The following is a 17,698-nucleotide window of genomic DNA, read 5'->3' on the forward strand; positions in this document are numbered from 1 at the left end:
TGGCTGTTCTGCTGCAAAAAGCCTGCAGTGTAGATGTAGCCAAGTAGTTTCAAGGGTATGAGCCAAAGCCCAAGAGTCAGTGGAAAAGCACCCAAAATTTTCAGTGGGGTTTGATGAATTAAGGCTTTTCAGATGCAGTACTACAGTGTAGATATAAAAATTACTCACTTCTGGTCTGGGTTTCTAAGAAGGGCGTGGGGAGGGAAATGTATTATTTCCTTTATAGCCATATCATTGTCTACAACGAATTTAAGGGTATTTCAGTCCTCATTTGAACAGTCTGTTCATAAAAGGCTCATTTTCAATGCACATTTCCTAAGTACAGCACTATTGCTCATTTAAAGCTGAAGCCTAATAGCTTATTATTCATAAGACGGGCATTTACACAAAGTTAAGCTTCTATTCCTCAAATCCAACAAAAATCTCACATCAGTAGGAATGCGGAGTACTGAAGTCCTAAACTGTCCATATTAATGTGCATGTTCTGTGACTTTGACTGATGTTCTCATGGAATGGATTCCACCTGAAACATAGGGAGGGAAATAGAATTTGGGGATGAGGGTTGGCACATTCAATTAAAAGAGCTCTAAACTAGGCTCTCCAGGGAGTGGGTTGGAAGAGGTTCATGTAATCTCCACAACTGATTTTTTAACATGGAAAGGGGGGGAAATCAAGTGAGAAAGGACACTGAAACAAGTGATACTGGCAGTGGAACGACTGTTCCCAGCTGGGTAACAAATATTGCTTCTTGGCTTTGCCCACAGTTAAAACATTTGTACACCAGTGCAAGGAGCCTGACCTCTAAAATGGAGGAAATAGAACTGCTGGTGCAGGAAGGGAAACCAGATATGACAGGGGTAACAAACTAGAGGTGTTAGAGATCATGTATTTTAGTAATTGTGTGGCTGCAACAATTTTTAGTGTTTACACAATTACTAAAATACTCCCCGGAGGTGGGGCCGGCAGCCAGTGCACTCCCGGCCCCATTCCTGAGGAGCCCCCTGCCTCTGCTGTCTTGGCAACAACATAGGGTGGCAGATGAAGTTGGTTCATGAGGGGAGCTGGTTTAAAAATCCGAGCTCCCTACAGACGGAGGCTGTTCCAGCAGGGCAGGCAGCTCAGGGGGAGCTGGCTTAAAAGCACTGGCTACCATCTTCCCCTCCACTGCCTCTGTGGGAGGGAGCAAGGAAGGGGGGGCAGAGGCATTGCAGAGCCAGCACTTGAAGAGAACCGGATTAAAAGTATGTATCCAGCCTACCCCCTTTTCTCCCGCGCTGCTGCCTCTGATAGACAGCAGTACAGAGGGAGGAAAGCAGCTAATAGGCATGTGGAGCCAGCTTGAAAGCCAGCTTCCCTCATGTACTGACTCCAACCTGTCCCCCTCACCCTCCATGTCTATTATTATTTTACATCTAGCTCTGTCACAGTCTTCCACTGACTTTGAGTAAGACGCTTCAGATCTGTGTGTCAGCTCCTCATCCATTAAATGGGAATAATAAAGCTTCCTTTGTCAATTTTGCCCTATTTAGATTGCAAGCTTGTTGGGATAGGAACAGTCTCTTAGGCTACGTCTACACCATGGAGCTATTTTGGGATACGTCTTGGGATACTGGAAGTATCCTGAAATAGCTCTTTTGCATCTTTTGAGCAAGCCCCCGTTATTTCAAAATATAACAGGTTCGCTATTCCGACATCCCTGTAAACCTTGTTTCACACAGATTAAGGGACATTTTGGAATAGTGCTCTATTTCAAAAGTATCTTGAAATAAGCTATACAATTTGTGTAGCTCGAGAGTGCAGTGTAGACATATCCTTAGCATCTGTACAATGCTTTCCATAACAGGACCCTGACCTCAGCTAGTAAGTTCATACAAATAATAGTTCATCATCTTTCAAAAGTATTTAATATATTTGTGACTAGTAAAAGCAAAGCTTCATTCTGTCTAACATTAAGGGCCTACTTAATTATTAAGAAGGCACATTTTGGGCTGATAGTCCAAACATATAGGACTAAAGTCTGTAGTGACTGAGATCAATAGGGGTGCACAGTGTTTAAGTGCAGACTTTGGCCCTTAATATTTAATATCTTGTAATGTAGATATTATACCATGATCCAATATAAATATCTAGAAGTAGACAGACTCCATAATCTTAATTTTATTAAGTATGTCCACTGGCGTCAAAGAAGAAAAAGAAAAAAAGAGCCTGTGATTGTGTTGTGGTTAAAGGTTTAAACTATCACAACATTTCACATGGAGTTTTAATATAGAAAGGGGAAAGACTGATTTTTTGTTATAACAGGGCTGGCTGCATGCTTACAGCTGCGATTTACAGATCTTTGTTCATTATGAAACCAGCAGCTACTTTTTTCTGTCCTCACAAAGTAATACACAAATGTCAACAAAGTACAGAATTGCCAAATCTGACACATTTTAGCTTATTTTGCTTCTATAACTTCTCTCTTCTTTCTCAGCATGTAGCTTTTCATCAGTTCGGGCCTATGTGTTCATGGCATTGTGACTATGTTTGATTCATATGCTAGGCATGTGACTGGTGAAAATAGTAAAGGGAAATGTGGGGGGAAAATATGCCTTTAAAGTGAAAGGAATTCACGTTGCATACCAATGCATGTGTTCCTTTATGAAGAAGTCCTGTATTTCATGTCTAATGTGTATCATATGACACACAATCAGTAGTAATAGTACATACACATTTATTAAAAGTAAATAAACTATATAAAACATCTATCTCAGTATTATTTGCTCCATGCAAATTGAGATTTTCTAATGGTAAGTCTCATTGATGAATAGAAACATTTTGGATATTTTTTGGCGTGTTGAGGATGAAGGAACAATGCTATGCTATTTTTTGTTCTGCTTTTTTCCCTTGACATTTATTCTTTGACATAAATAACAATGTTAGTGTTTTGTGTATTATGAAATCACACACACACAAAAAGGGTTTTCTTTAAAAGTTTGTGTCATATGTTTCCTGGGAAGACAGGCCCAATTCTTGTGGTAAATGGTTTTGAATGGGTTTATGAATTGTGAAAAGTCAGAGGCCAAATGCATCCTGATATAACTCTCAGAATCAGCAGTTTAAAACCTAGTTTTACATTCAAAGCTTTCATTATGGCATGGCTCACAAAAAGAACACACTTGTGCACTCCATTAAGGTCCAGGCACCTTGGCAGTCGGTGGAGCAGTGCCCATTTACATCAGCTGAGGATTTGGCCCCTGGTATGGTACTAATTCGTATGAATTTTGGCTAACATCAGTGAACTTACAATGAACTTGCAAATCCAAAGCAAACAGAGTCACTCTTGAGGGATAGATGATCCCGGGATGATGCCCTGCTAAAGGTAAAGCCATATATGCTGATCAGGGAACAAATCCCCCTCCTGAAAACTGATGTCAAGAAAACTGGGAATGATGCACTAGCAGGGTAGAGGAGGAGGAGGTGTGAATGCAACAGAGAAACCACTTCTGCATCAGACACATCTTGTCATCCTCCATGTCATTTGCTGAAAGGAGTTGAGAACCCACATCTCTTGCTGAGATCAGGATCAGGTCCCACATCTCCAGCCTTATGATACTGCCACTTAGCAAGCTGGTCTAACTCAAGCTGCCTACCTCTGATGCTGGCATTCCAACAGGGATATTTACATAAGGATTAACTGTTTATGAACAATTTCCAATTCCCCCAGTGTCCTAGACACAACATTCCTTGTCTTCTGTATCAGGAAGGTAGGTCTGGTGGGTTCCATAAGCACAGACATTGTACCCAGTGCAGGGAAAATTCTACTTTCTCTTAAAGGGACTTTGTCAGGATTAGAAGGGTCAAAATGCAGCCTAGCTTTTCCAAGTATATCAACTTGCAAAGTTAATATGGTTCCCCTGCCTTCATTTTATAAGGCATGTAATCAATTATATATATATACACACATATACTATTAAATTAACATTAACATATGCATAAAAACATCTAACCAGACAAAAACCTACTGAGCAGTGAGGGATCAGCTATTAGTAATCCATGTACATTATAACCATAGAAACCATAGAATCACAACTGGCAAAGACCCTATGCCCTAACTATCACCAATACCAATGCTAATAATGCAAGATTGTTCTCTAAACTATATGGTACTCTGCAATTCCATTATTTGATCTAAAGGTCAAGTAATGGATCTTCCCTCATTTCTTTTGGAAGATTACCACACAGTCTAATATACCTCAAGGATCAGAAACTTGCCCTAATTTTCAACTAAATTTTGTTTAAATTTCATACCACTGCTCCTAAATTATAACTCTTGGCCTACCCTGAACAACTTGCTATTGGCTATTTCATTCTCCTGGTGTTTGCTGAGTTTACCCTACTTTCAAGAAGACACTTTTGAGCAGAAACCCCTGTGCATTGAATTTCAACCTGTCATATAAAACTGACGCAAATCAGTTGTGTGCATTAACTCATCCACAAAAGCCAAGGTCCACATACAGAACACTTTCCTTCCTTAAGCTCTTGAGTCTTTCTATCATAAAAGCAGATCAGATGTTTAGCAGGAGCTGGAGCACCGTTGTGGCTTCCCACGTTTTTTTCCTTTCATTCTTTTTTTCAAGCAATCAAAATGCATCACAGTAGAGCCATCATATGAGCAGTTCTTGTAACTTCTGCAAGGTCAAGCCCTTGAGTTATATTTTATATTTTCTCCAGCAAATAATAAAATGGTCACTTATTTTGAAAAAACCCACCAGCTGCTCAGTAGCCTCTGAGCAACCTTTCAAATAAAGCAGTTAGAACGTGCAGTTAAAGGTAAAAGAATTTCATAGAGATCACAGCCGGGGAAGGGGCAATTACTAAAAAACAAGCATGAGAAATCAAATTAATCCAAGAATTATTAATAACTTAACACTGTGTCCCACAGTATCTCCGCACACTAGTATAGAGCACGAGCTTGTCCTAAACCCACTTATGGCTGCTTTTATTTAGGGTTGCAAATGATTTACACAGAGCCCGTCTGAAACCAGTTTTGACTGAGATGCTAATACTTTTGCAAACTTCAGCTCAGGCTCCAGAACAGTCTGCTGAATACAGGCTCTCCCAGCATTCCCTGCCAGCACGCTTCAGTTCATGAGGTTTAGCTGGGACTTGGCTGGCAAACCAGTAACTAGCAATATTAACTGTCTACACACTGTTTAGCTATGTCACCAGTTCAGCTATGTGGACACCGAAATGATTTCCCTTAGGGGGATTGGCCTGTATCCCAAGAGTCTATAAAGACAGCAAACCAGAAGTTGACAATGATAGCTGGTTGTCTGGTTTTGTGTTCATCAGACTCTGTAAAGACACTTTCCCATCCCAAAGTCTGTGCATTGGCATCAGCTCAGCAAGCTAGTGATGTGAACCAGGGGTCTCACAGAGACCCACACCTTGACATGAGCTTATCAAATTACTGGTACTGAAGATATAACCTCACAGAGTCTCTGCCAAGAAACAGGCTCAGACACCTAAAGGAGCTGAGCTAGTAGTGAGTCATAAAAGTCTGGCCCTACAGATAAAAGCAGCAAGCTAGAGATGCTGCATCAGTAACTTTGCAGAAGCTGGGCTTTAACATGAGCCCGAAAAGCAGATGTGCAGAACCAGTGAGCTCACAGAAACCCTTCACAAAGACTTGTGCCTTCCCTTGCCTTTAACTCAGCAAGCTAAAGCTGCTGAGCTAGGGACCTAAGAGAGACCTGAGCTTTGTCATTAGCCCAGGAAGTAGAAATGATGAGAAGGGGTTAGAATAAGTTGAATGGAACTTCTCAGCTGCTCTAGCCGGAGGGACAGTTCCCACACCACTCCCACCCCTGGCTTAGGGCAGCATATCTTTGCTGTACTCTATCCTTAGGCAACTGCTGTGATTCCACTTTCCTTTTCTTCTCTCCTTTAATAGCTTCTCTCTCATCCCTACTGCTTCTTGCCCCCTTCCCCCTCTCTACAGTTGAAAGGCAGTGGATTTACCTTTAAAAGAAGCATTTTCCCATCTCTATACTGTCCACCCACTCTGGGTACACAAGTGCCTGGGATGTTTCTGCTCACAGTAAATTGGTTAACAACATTGTCACTCCAGCATTCTTCATTAGACTTCAGAACAAACAGCCCATGAAGAGGAATAAGGGCTGTTTGCCCTTCTTTTAGAGCTAATTTTTCAAGCTCTGTCCACACATTACATGAAAGAGCATGTCATAGGGCCACATTTGTATTGGCAAAGCCACAGGCCCAACAGACTTGCTCCTGCCCCACTCACACAGTGATTTTCCCTCCCAGATGGGGGCTTGAGGACAGGAAGAGAATACAGACTCCCCATGTAATGTCTACAAAAGCTCCTTTTCCACCAAGCAGAACAGCATTGATTTGTCTCTGGACAATTATCCTTGGCTGTAGAGGAGGGGTCAGAATTTGCCCATGGAGAACACAGATGATTATGGTAAAAAGGAGTTTGAGAAGCCCAGAGGTAGCATGAAGCTACCTTTGCCTCACTCTATTGTCTCTGTCCCAGGCAAAGAAATGGAAGAATCCACACCTAGCTTTAGGTGGAGATGTCCTCTGTGGCTGTGTAAGTGAGGATTTCATTTGCTCTCAAAACAGCTCCAGAACTAAGCCTCAGGCTGCTCTCAACTGCAGAGCAGAGAAACTTTCTACTTGGCAAAGCTAGTTAAAAATAAAAGTAGGAACTGGAAGCTGAACCCCCGATTAAGTCACTGAACATGGAGTTCTCCACTGGTAAAGTTATGAAATATTTAAAGTGCAAGGCTGGTGTGCTAAGGTTACAGTAAAAACTCTCTCTATTAAACATTACAGCTTTACTATTAAAAACAAGCAAAGGTTGCAACACAGCACTTACAATTAGGGAGTTGAAGGTTACATCATGTCATGTAAAAATCCTTCCTATTTGGTCTTTAAAGGGTTGCTTGCCAGACGTGAGTGCTGGTTCTTGAGCAATCTAGCATTTCAGCATCCAAGAAAAAAAATCGTGCTCTTGGCTTGTCAGTATCACAAAAAAGCATAGAAGTTAGTGACAATATTTTAAGCTTCTGAATATTTTTAAGGCCTTGTGAGATTCTACACAGAGACTTTGTACAGGTATAACTATGTCGGCCACAGGGATTATTTATTTATTTATTACAGCTGATCACAGATATATTAGACTAATATAATCTCCCAAGTGTAGATGCAGTTATGCTAGGACACCTTATTCCCCTTCTCACAAAGGTGTATTTGGTATGAATGTGGGCAGGAGGAAATCTTTTTCACCCCACCACTTTCTTGCTTTTTACATTTACAAGTATCAGGCAGTCAAGTATTGTTTCCTTTCAACCACTACCCGCTTCATTCCTTCTGAGTAGAGGAATTTCAGGGGTTCTCAGTGACAATGTTTTGAGATTTCTATGACACTTCAGTTAAAGGAGCAGTAATGCTGCCATTTTAATAAAAACAGTCTTTCGCTCATCTATATATTGGTATTCGAGTTAATTAGATACTAACAAATAAATAAATAGTTTTAGGTCTTGTCTACACTGGAGGTGAGTGGTTGTTTCCATTAGAATTTTGCATTGCTGCAGCTGCACACAATGCAAACATATTGCCCTTGTGTAAATACTTAGGGCTTATATACATTGACTAGAAATTATTGCAGAATAAACTATTCCTCAATAATTATTCTGGAATAGCTTCCAGTGCAGACTCTCTTATTCCATTCAGAATCCACTTTGGAAGTGGACAGTGGATTAAGCTAACCCAGAGAAAGGTCTGATTCCAGAATAAGAGTGACCAAATGGCAAATTATTCCAGAATAGTTATAGCACTTTAAGTCCATATCCTACCTTTTTCAGGAATAGCTTCCTTGTGTATAACAAACCCTTACTTGCACTTTGTGTCTTATCCTTATTTAAATGCAAGCTATTTTTATATCAGCACAAAACAGAAACACACCCAGGCTACGTCTACACTGGCATGATTTTCCGGAAGTGCTTTTAACAGAAACGTTTTTTGTTAAAAGCATTTTCGGAAAAGTGCGTCTAGATTGGCAGGACGTTTTTCCGGAAAAGCACTTTTTCCGGAAAAGCGTCCATGGCCAATCTAGACGCGCTTTTCCGCAAAAAAGCCCCGATCGTCATTTTCACGGAAAACTCTACTGTGCTGTCTACACTGGCCCTTTTCCAGAACAGTTTTCCGGAAAGACTTTTGCCCGAATGGGAGCAGCATAGTTTTTCCGGAAAAGCACTGATGATTTTACATTAGATCGTCAGTGCTTTTCCGGAAATTCAAGCGGCCAGTGTAGACAGCTGGCAAGTTTTTCCGGAAAAGCAGCTGATTTTCCGGAATAACTTGCCAGTGTAGACCCAGCCCCATAGTGTAGCCAAACACATAGGTTACATGTATACTGCAGGCTTCTTACACAAGAACTGTTTTGCACAAGAGTTCTTGCACAAAAATTCTTGCACATGTGCGCGTCCACACTGCCATGTGCTTTTGCGCAAGAGATGTGCTTTTGCACAAGAGCGTCCATGGCAGTGTGCACGCTTTCTTGCGCAAGAAACCTCTGATGGCCATTTTAGTCATAGGGGTTTCTTGCGAAAGAAATCGCTGTTGCCCATAGACACTGCCTTCTTGCGCAAGAGTTCTTGCGCAAGAGGGCTTATTCCTCCCTGGGGAGGGGAATAACTCTTGTTCAAGAAGCCCTCTGTTCTGACGCTTAAATGTAAATTTACTTGCGCAAGAACGCATGTGCAATGTAGATACTCTGCAAGTTTTTGCACAAGAACGGCCATTCTTGCGCAAAAAGCCTGCAGTGTAGATGAAGCTCACAGACTCTGTGACTGAAAATACCTTCCCCCATCAATTGTTAAGGTTTTAGTTTCTTGCCTGCTTTGATGTAATTGAAATCATCATAGAGTCTTCTAAGGCACGACATACATTTCTAAGCAAAAACAGTCTTGGTTTGTGAATTTCTATTTGTTTTTGAGGAAAGTTAGCAATCATACAACAATTCATGAGAAATAAACTTTCCATTATTCTTTTCAAATTGAACTTTTCTATGCAAACTTTGAAAAAGTTCAGATCTGGATCTGGACCCACATGTCATGAGTCAGGCTCATAGCCAATTGTTTAAAAATCCATTTGAAATTTCAGATCAAGTCACATGGATATTTGCATAGGAGTAATCAAACTTTATTCAAAATATGCAAGGTTTTACTAGTGTTAAAAAACCTGGATTTTTCTACTAAGAACTAGGAGATTTGTTGTAACAGTGACAGAAACCTTCAATGGTAGTGCTCTCTGGTTTTCTTTAACTCACCAGATAGGAGAGTTGCAAGACTTTTCCTTCACTAAACTACTATGTGTTTTGGCAGAACTATCTGTGAAATGTGTTATTTTTAAGATAACATTTTTCAGTGCTTATATGATGTCCACCATCTTGATCAATTCATAGGGGATCAATGTGGGAACCTCAAGAGCCCACTCACTGTGAAAGAGGTCATGGTGGATTATCAGATGAACCATGGCCCACATGAGTTAGTGCAATTCTTGGATGTATAAACAAGGGAATCTCGAGTCAGGGTTGCAAGGTTATTTTGGTGCAATTGTTACTGGAACACTGTGTCCATTTCTGGAGTCCACAATTTAGGAGGTATGCTTAAAAAATGAAGAAAGTTCAAAGAAGAGCCATAAGAATGATTTAAAGAATTGGAAAGCATGCCTTATAGCAATGAAGTCCAGAAGAACAAACTTTATTTTATGTATCAAAATGAAGGTTAATGGATGATTGATCACACAGTCTGTAAGTACTTACATGGAGAAAGAATTTGATGATGGAGGACTCTTCAATCTAGCAAACAAAGGTATAACAAGATACAATGGCTGGAAGTTGGAGAGTTGGATAGGTTATACTAGAAATAAGAAGAAACATTTTGCTACAGTAATAAACCACTGGAACAATTTACCACGACCTGTGGTGGATTCTCTGTCACTGGCAATTTATAAGTGTTTCTTTACAAGATGGCTGCATCTAGACTGCATCTAGATGGCTGCTGTCAACACTGGCCGCTTGAATTTGCGCAAGAACACTGATGATCTAATGTAAGATTGTTAGTGTTCTTCCGCAAATGTATTTGTGCAAGGGGGCCAGTGTAGACAGGGAAGAACTGTTTTGCGCAAAAAAGCCCCGATGGCGACAATGGCGGTCATGGCTTTCTTGCGCAAAACCGCATCTAGATTGGCACGGACGCTTTTCCACAAAAAGTGTTTTTGCGCAAAAGTGTCCGTGCCAATCTAGACACTCTTTTCCTCAAATGCTTTTAACGGAAAAACTTTTCCGTTAAAAGCATTTGTGGAAAATCATGCCTGTCTAGACATAGCCGATGTGTTTTAATCCAAGCAGGAACTAATTCAAAGACTTTCTATGGCCTATGTTATACAGGAGATCTGACTAGATTGGTGGTTTTCAGACTATGGGGCATGACCCAGTACTGGGTCGTGGAATGTCAGTCCCAGTCTGCAGGGTGATCAGATGATCAGTAGGGGAGCTAAGGTAGGCTTCCTGCCCACCCTGACTCATACTGCACTAGGCACCAGAAGTGGCCAGCAATAAGCCCAGCTCCTAGGTGCAGGAGAGAGCACACAGAGCTCTGCACACTGCCCCTGCTATGAGCACTAGTTCCACACTCCTAGGGGCTGAGAACCTACTGCTGCTGCTTCTGGGGTGCAGCATGGTTTGCGGTGCCAGGAGAGGCAGGAAGCCTGCCTTAGCACCCTCCACTGCATTGCTGACTGGGAGCTACTTGAAGTAGACCCTAACACACACACACACACACACACACACACACACACACACCTCAAAGCCGGAACCTCCTCCTACACTCCAAAGCTTTCATCCTCAACTCGTCCTGGAGCCCACATGCCAATCGAATTATGTTGGGTCGTGGGCATCAATTATTTTCCTCGACTGGTTCATGAGAAAAAAAAGTTTGAAAACCACTGGACTAGATGATCACCATGGTCCCTATTGACCTCAGAATCTATGAATTAATTCCAGTAGCTGGAATCTCCTTCAGCCTTCTGGCAAGCATTGTGATGGTCTCCTAATGTTAGCATTGGATCGGAATGCTGGAATGCTGCCTGCTATGACATAATAGTCCAGTCTTCTACCTAGAACTTTATCTGGGGAGAAGTGTTAGGAATGGAGATTGGAAGAAGTAAAAGGCCTCCAGGGACCACTAATCCCTCAGGCTTCATGAATTCTTCTACTTGTCTCATACACTGGATTTCTTTCCTTGACTACATCATCATAACATTTATGTATAGAGAAAGTATGTTCTCTATTTTACTGTACTTACACATAGATTAAATACAAACTCCAAATACAGAGCCTCTAAAATGGTTCATGTCTAGATAAATATGGAATTTTTCCTCTCAAAAGTAACTTTCTCTGTCAGTTCCTGTCTGGTGCTTAAATAAATAAGCCAATCCTTCTGTTAATTGCCCAGACATATCCTATATAAAATGGTTTGAAACAGACATTCAAAGTACTGCTCTAATATGCGAGCAGAAGTTCTATATTCCTGAAGATCATTTGCCACATGATTAAATAGACATCAGCATAAACTCCCGCGGGCCCCATTTTTTCCATAGTTTAAAAGTCATGCAATTTCACAGCGAGATGCTGGTTTCATTTAATGGGTGATTCTGCTGTTCCTGTGCTTTACAAGTTTGATTTTAAATTAAGCCTGAAGCCAGCCTCACGGCAAGCAAGTGCAGGTATGACCCCATAAATAATCATGCCTGCAGTTTTATGTCTATATCTTTGCACTTTTAAATCATCATTAGACATCTTGTAAAAGTTACATACAATACCTCAGTGCAGGCACAATTATTTGTGAGAAATGTTCCCATAATAATACAGACCATCAGCAAAAGTCAGACCCTAAGTCAGTGCGAAGACAAAATTCAGAACTCTGTACTGAAGTAATCACAAAAAAGACATAGATTCTATGCACATAATAAAGCCCTAGTCCTGCAAACTTATAAATTACTCACATACTTACATGTTTACATGATCAGGGACTAAGTTAATACAACACATGGGTATGACAAACAAGTGAAAGTAGTGAGGGAGGAAAAGAGAAGATAGTAGTGAAAGGAAAACATGGATACATAGACTAGCCATATGTGTCCAATGCACAGGTTTGAGTATGTGTGTAGGTTAAGGTATATATAAGAGATATATAATTAAGTGTCTAACTTAATGTATCTGAAGGTGAAAGAAAATGCACCCCCCATTTTGAGCTTGAATTTAATTGTGGGTCAAAAATTCACTTAGCTGGTGACCCTAGCTGGACTTTTGATGTTTTATGTCATACATGTAAGTGCTTTTTGGTTTCAGTCTTATATTAACTTTCTACATTTTGGAATCCAAAGCCCACAGTTGAATTTATGGTACTGTTTGGATCAGAGCAGTCTGCATCATGGAAGTTGGATCACTTATATCAAAGGAACTGGAACAGCAGCAGAAAAAGGGGTACAGGGTTCTGTTCCCCACACAAAGATAGTTTGCTTAGGCTCTGCATATGTGTGAATTTCATCTTCGCTACACCAAGCATGGATAGTCACACAGACTATCTATACAGCTATACAGTCATCTGCATCATGCTCTGAACTAGTGATTCTACATCCAGACAAATCCTTAATGATAAGAGGAATAAAGACTCATTATTGTCTGTCATGAAGATTAGGAATTTCATGGCAGTATCACAAGCTGTGCCGGTAGCAGTCTCATTCCCTCAACACAAAACTAAGAGGACAAAAAAGTAATAGTTGTGGATTTTCATTTCTGTTTCATTGCAGTACAATATCATAAATCAAACTGATTACTAAGCCATATACCCTTACCACACAGTGTTATATGTGTGCAGAGTTGCTGTGTCAGAGCTTAGTCATATAAGTAAGTACCAACATGTGATGGGTAGGGCAGCGCTTTCCATTTGGGTCCAAATATGAACAGACAGAATTAAAAACATTGCATAAGTATTGAGTTAAACAAATACTGGAGTCACTGCAACCTTATGAGTCAAGAAATTTGAGGACAAAATAGTTTGCATTGAAGATGACATAAAGCTTAACAATTTAAAGGTAGGACTAGAAAGGAATAGTGAAAAAAAAGTTACTTTCTGAAGGGGTTTAAGCTCACTTGAAAACTATGTGCCAGGAAGCAAAACCAAAGGACAGCACTTCAAATCACTCCAGTCTAAATAATCTTCAGGTAGCATAATTCTCCTTCTCCATTCACCAGCAACAACACACAAGACCAAAAAAGTCCGCAGATTGGTATTTTGGGGGGTTTTCACACTCATCTAGATGGTACAAAATGGCTTGACAGGCGCTATTTATTATGCAAATAACATTCTAGGGAAGGAAGGTGGATGTCTGGAAATAGTAGTACTGAAAGGGAAATGAAACAGCAGTGGGTAAGTGGCCTTGTGAGCAAAGATCATGCATGGACAAGGGATCAAGAAAGGATTAAACTAAGGAAGGGGAGAGTTAAAACTCAGTGTCTCTAGTTCTGGGGACCTCCTCTTATTTCACAAGGAAGCAGGTCTGTCAATGGAGGGAGGGGGATAAACAGGGCAATTGCCCCAGGGGAATGCCGCACCATGCACTCTGGGTGGCTCTTAGGGCTGGCTAGGAGGTGGAGGGGCCTACAGGACATGCGCCAGGTGGTGCTGAGGGCTGGCTTCCCCAGCCCTGCCCCTTCCAGGAGTGCAGAGCTGTCCCTCTTACCTTGCCCAACAGCCTGGCAAGTCTGGCAGCCCCCCTGCAAGGAATGGAAAACCTTTTATCCCTCCTCCATCCCCTTTACCATGAAGAGACAGAGAAAATCCTACAAGAGGACCCATACATCTCAAGGACATCTTTATTTGGTCAGGATGATGGACCTAAATGTCTCAGCGGCGAGGAGTCCTGTGACACCTTATAGACTAACTGAAGTGTAGGAGCATAAGCTTTCGTGGGCAAAGACCCACTTTGTCAGATGCATGTAGTAGAAATTTCCAGAGGCAGGTATAAATATGCAGGCCAGAATCAGGCTGGAGATGACAAGGTGGATCCAATCAAGGAGGATGAGGCCCACTTCTAGTAGCTGATCTGGAGATGTGAATTCCAAGAGAGCAGAAGCTGCTTTTGTAGTTAGCGAGCCATTCGCAGTCTTTGTTTAATCCAGAGTTGATTGTGTCAAACTTGAAGATGAACTGTAATAGATGCCATCATGTGCCAACAATACCCCACTGCTATATATACTAACGTAATATATGCCATCATGTGCCAACAATGCCCCACTGCTATATACATCGGCCAAACTGGACAGTCCCTACGTAAAAGAATCAATGGACACAAATCTGATATTAGGAATGGCAACATACAAAAACTTGTAGGGGAACACTTCAATCTTCCTGGACACACAATTGCAGATCTAAAAGTAGCCATCCTGCAGCAAAAAAGCTTCAGGACCAGACTTCAAAGAGAAACTGCTGAGCTACAGTTCATCTTCAAGTTTGACACAATCAACTCTGGATTAAACAAAGACTGTGATTGGCTCGCTAACTACAAAAGCAGATTCTCCTCTCTTGGAATTCACACCTCCAGATCAGCTACTAGAAGTGGGCCTCATCCTCCTTGATTGGATCCACCTCGTCATCTCCAGCCTGATTCTGGCCTGCATATTTATACCTGCCTCTGGAAATTTCTACTACATGCATCTGACTAAGTGGGTCTTTGCCCACGAAAGCTTATGCTCCTACACTTCAGTTAGTCTATAAGGTGCCACAGGACTCCTCGCCGCTTTTGCAGATTCAGACTAACACGGCTACCCCTCTGATACTAAATGTCTCAGTTTAATGAACACAGAGGAGTCCTGGGGGAAATCTTTAAAACCTTTCCTATTTGAAACCTGTCAGCGGGCAATACAAGAATTTAATCCTCCGCTTCATGAGGCATGTATCAACATCAAAGTGAATCATGTCAACAGATCAGCACTTCAGTTCCTACGAACAGGATTTGGTGTTACAGATGTTCTGCTAAATCTGGGGGACAATACTTCACATGAGAACCTCTTTCAGAGTGCTTTTTGAGTCAGGGCATTTGTCACTTTTCTACATAACCTCAGGTGTGCCGCAAAGGTGCATTCTCACCCATATACTATTTTGTTGAGACGTTGACCTGATATGAGGTCTTGCCATGCCACATGCCAGAGTCGAGATTAGTCTAGAAGTGTTTACTGACCAAGCTTATCCAGACAACATTGCCTTGGTTATGGGGAAGTCAGAGAATTTCAGACCCACTCTGCAAGTCCCCAAGTAGCTGCCTGCCAGAGGTCAAAGTACTCACTGGTATCAGCTGGCAAGACCAACACAGTGCACCCCAACCACTATGGCTATAATCAGTATCTTAAAATTATTATGGGATATGTCATTGGAAAGCTAGTAACTCACTAAATATTAATATTCTTGTATGATGTACGTATGCTGTGTGTATGAAGAGTTATGGACAGATGCTGAAAAGCTTAAACCAAGAAGGCCAGGGGGAATTAGTAAATAGGACAAAACTAGACAAAAATGTGTTCTCCCAATCTGGGAGCTACTACCAAAGAAAATGAGAATGATCTGAATATTGCAGATGTAGACCCATCAGGCTAAGAAGGGGTTGAGGCAGACCTCACACTAGCAAGTGGGATAGAAGATAGCATGGGGTCTATGCCCCAGCAGGAGAGAAAAGTTTGGTCTGGGTTTTAGTTTTCAAAGAACACATTACAAAATTTTACTGGTCAGTAAAGGCAGGGGGGCAGAACTGCAATTGAATCAACTGATTATACGATATTATGATACTGTAAAACTGTATAGAGAGAGGTCTTTTCTGGAAGCTAATGACATACCGTTTATTAAAATCATAGTGAAATGTATGTATTTAACACTATATGAGGAAATACTTAATGATATGATGTTTTGAAGCCAATCAAAGAGAAACAGGTCCCCTTGCAGACAGGAGTGAAAGCAGCTATCTACTTGTCTCCTACATAAATTAAGCCCGGTAGAATCAAAACAATGGAATTCCCATTTACATACAAGGAGATGGGAAGTCCACAGAAAGGGAAGGGCAGCATAATCTCATCCTGCCTCTCGAAACCAATCCACTGAACTTTGGGTCAGATAAGCAAAGACAGATGCCATCTTTGGCATCCATCTCTGGACAGATGCTAGAGGCCAGCGTACTTGAAAGCTGAGGAAAGATGGTTCGTTTAGCCAAGGGGGAGGCTGAAGTCTCTGGTAACTGAAAAAAGATGAGAAAAACATATTAAACAAAGCCTGTATCTTGCTACATGAAATTTGAGACTTTTAGATGTGTGTTTTTTCTATTTGCTTGTAATAATTTCTAACTTGATTCCTTTTACTTAGCTTCTCTTAACCTACGTCATAGTGTTCATACATTTTTTTTATTTTTACAGTAAACCAACTCAGAACTGTGCTTAAATAGAAGGGTGCATTTACCACAGTTAATAAGGTGTGATTTGCCTTTAGGGCTTTTGAGGAACAAATACATTTTATTATTTCTCTGAATTGCCCAGGAGCGGGCTGGACATTACAAAGCATGTAATTTTGGAAAAATTCAAAGCTTATAGTGTGTTGAGGTCACCCTATGAATAGTAACCCAGGCTGACAGACAGCAGAGACTGTGACTGGTGTACTGCTGGTAGGCTACTGGGGCCAGAGCTGCTGGACCAGGTTTGCAGTAACACACAGACACTCAGGGTGTGACCTGCATGCTCAATGCTGACTGTGAGTGGCCTACGCAGGGGGTTGTAGTAGCAAAACATTGTGAGGTACCAAGGGTTACAGGTTAAGATGTGACATTGCACCCCTCCCCCCACACCTCTTTACTGTACATACCAACCAAGACTATGCCCATGATAATGCCTTGCTTAGGGAGAAGTCACAGAATTTCAGTTGTGTCCTGCAACATCTCCGAGGAGCTGCCTGCACTACGAAGTTGACTTTCTCATGGCAGAAGAGCAATGCTCAGAATCTCAGAACCGGGCCACAGACAACTGATGTACTCACCTACCTACACTGTAAGCAGAGCTCAAAAGGTCACAAAACCGCAGAAATTCTCCCACTAGCAGGTCTTGCTGTCTCCTACATGACAGTGGAGAAGACATTGTGTCCATGTCTCACTTACAGGCACAAAATCATTTTTGTACTGAGGCAGAGCTCAGGATCTCTCAAACTTGTGTACTACTTGTATTGCTATAGGGCTCAGAAACCTGACCCCTCTTGCAGGCTTACTTAGGGGCAACTAGAGTCAGTCCAATGGGCACTGCCAGTGCCAAATATTGAGCATAAAGAGATGTGATTTTGTGCAAACTGTCACAATCTCACAAAGGTCTGGCCTTCCCTCAGTCACTCATATTCAAAACCAGCACTGTCTACTCTAGAGTCTTGTCCTAGGACAAATACACCCCAGCAAACCAGGCTTCATTGACTCACAAAGGACAGCACAGCTCAGCACAGCTCTATTTGGTGCCACTTGTGGGACTACTCCAGAGACCCATGGAACTGTGGGACTGAGCCACATCTGGGAATTCCACTTCATTACGTCTGATGCAACTCTA

The sequence above is a fragment of the Pelodiscus sinensis genome, chromosome 1 (assembly GCF_052426305.1).
Source record: "Pelodiscus sinensis isolate ZL-2025 chromosome 1, ASM5242630v1, whole genome shotgun sequence".
Classification (NCBI taxonomy): domain Eukaryota; kingdom Metazoa; phylum Chordata; order Testudines; family Trionychidae; genus Pelodiscus; species Pelodiscus sinensis.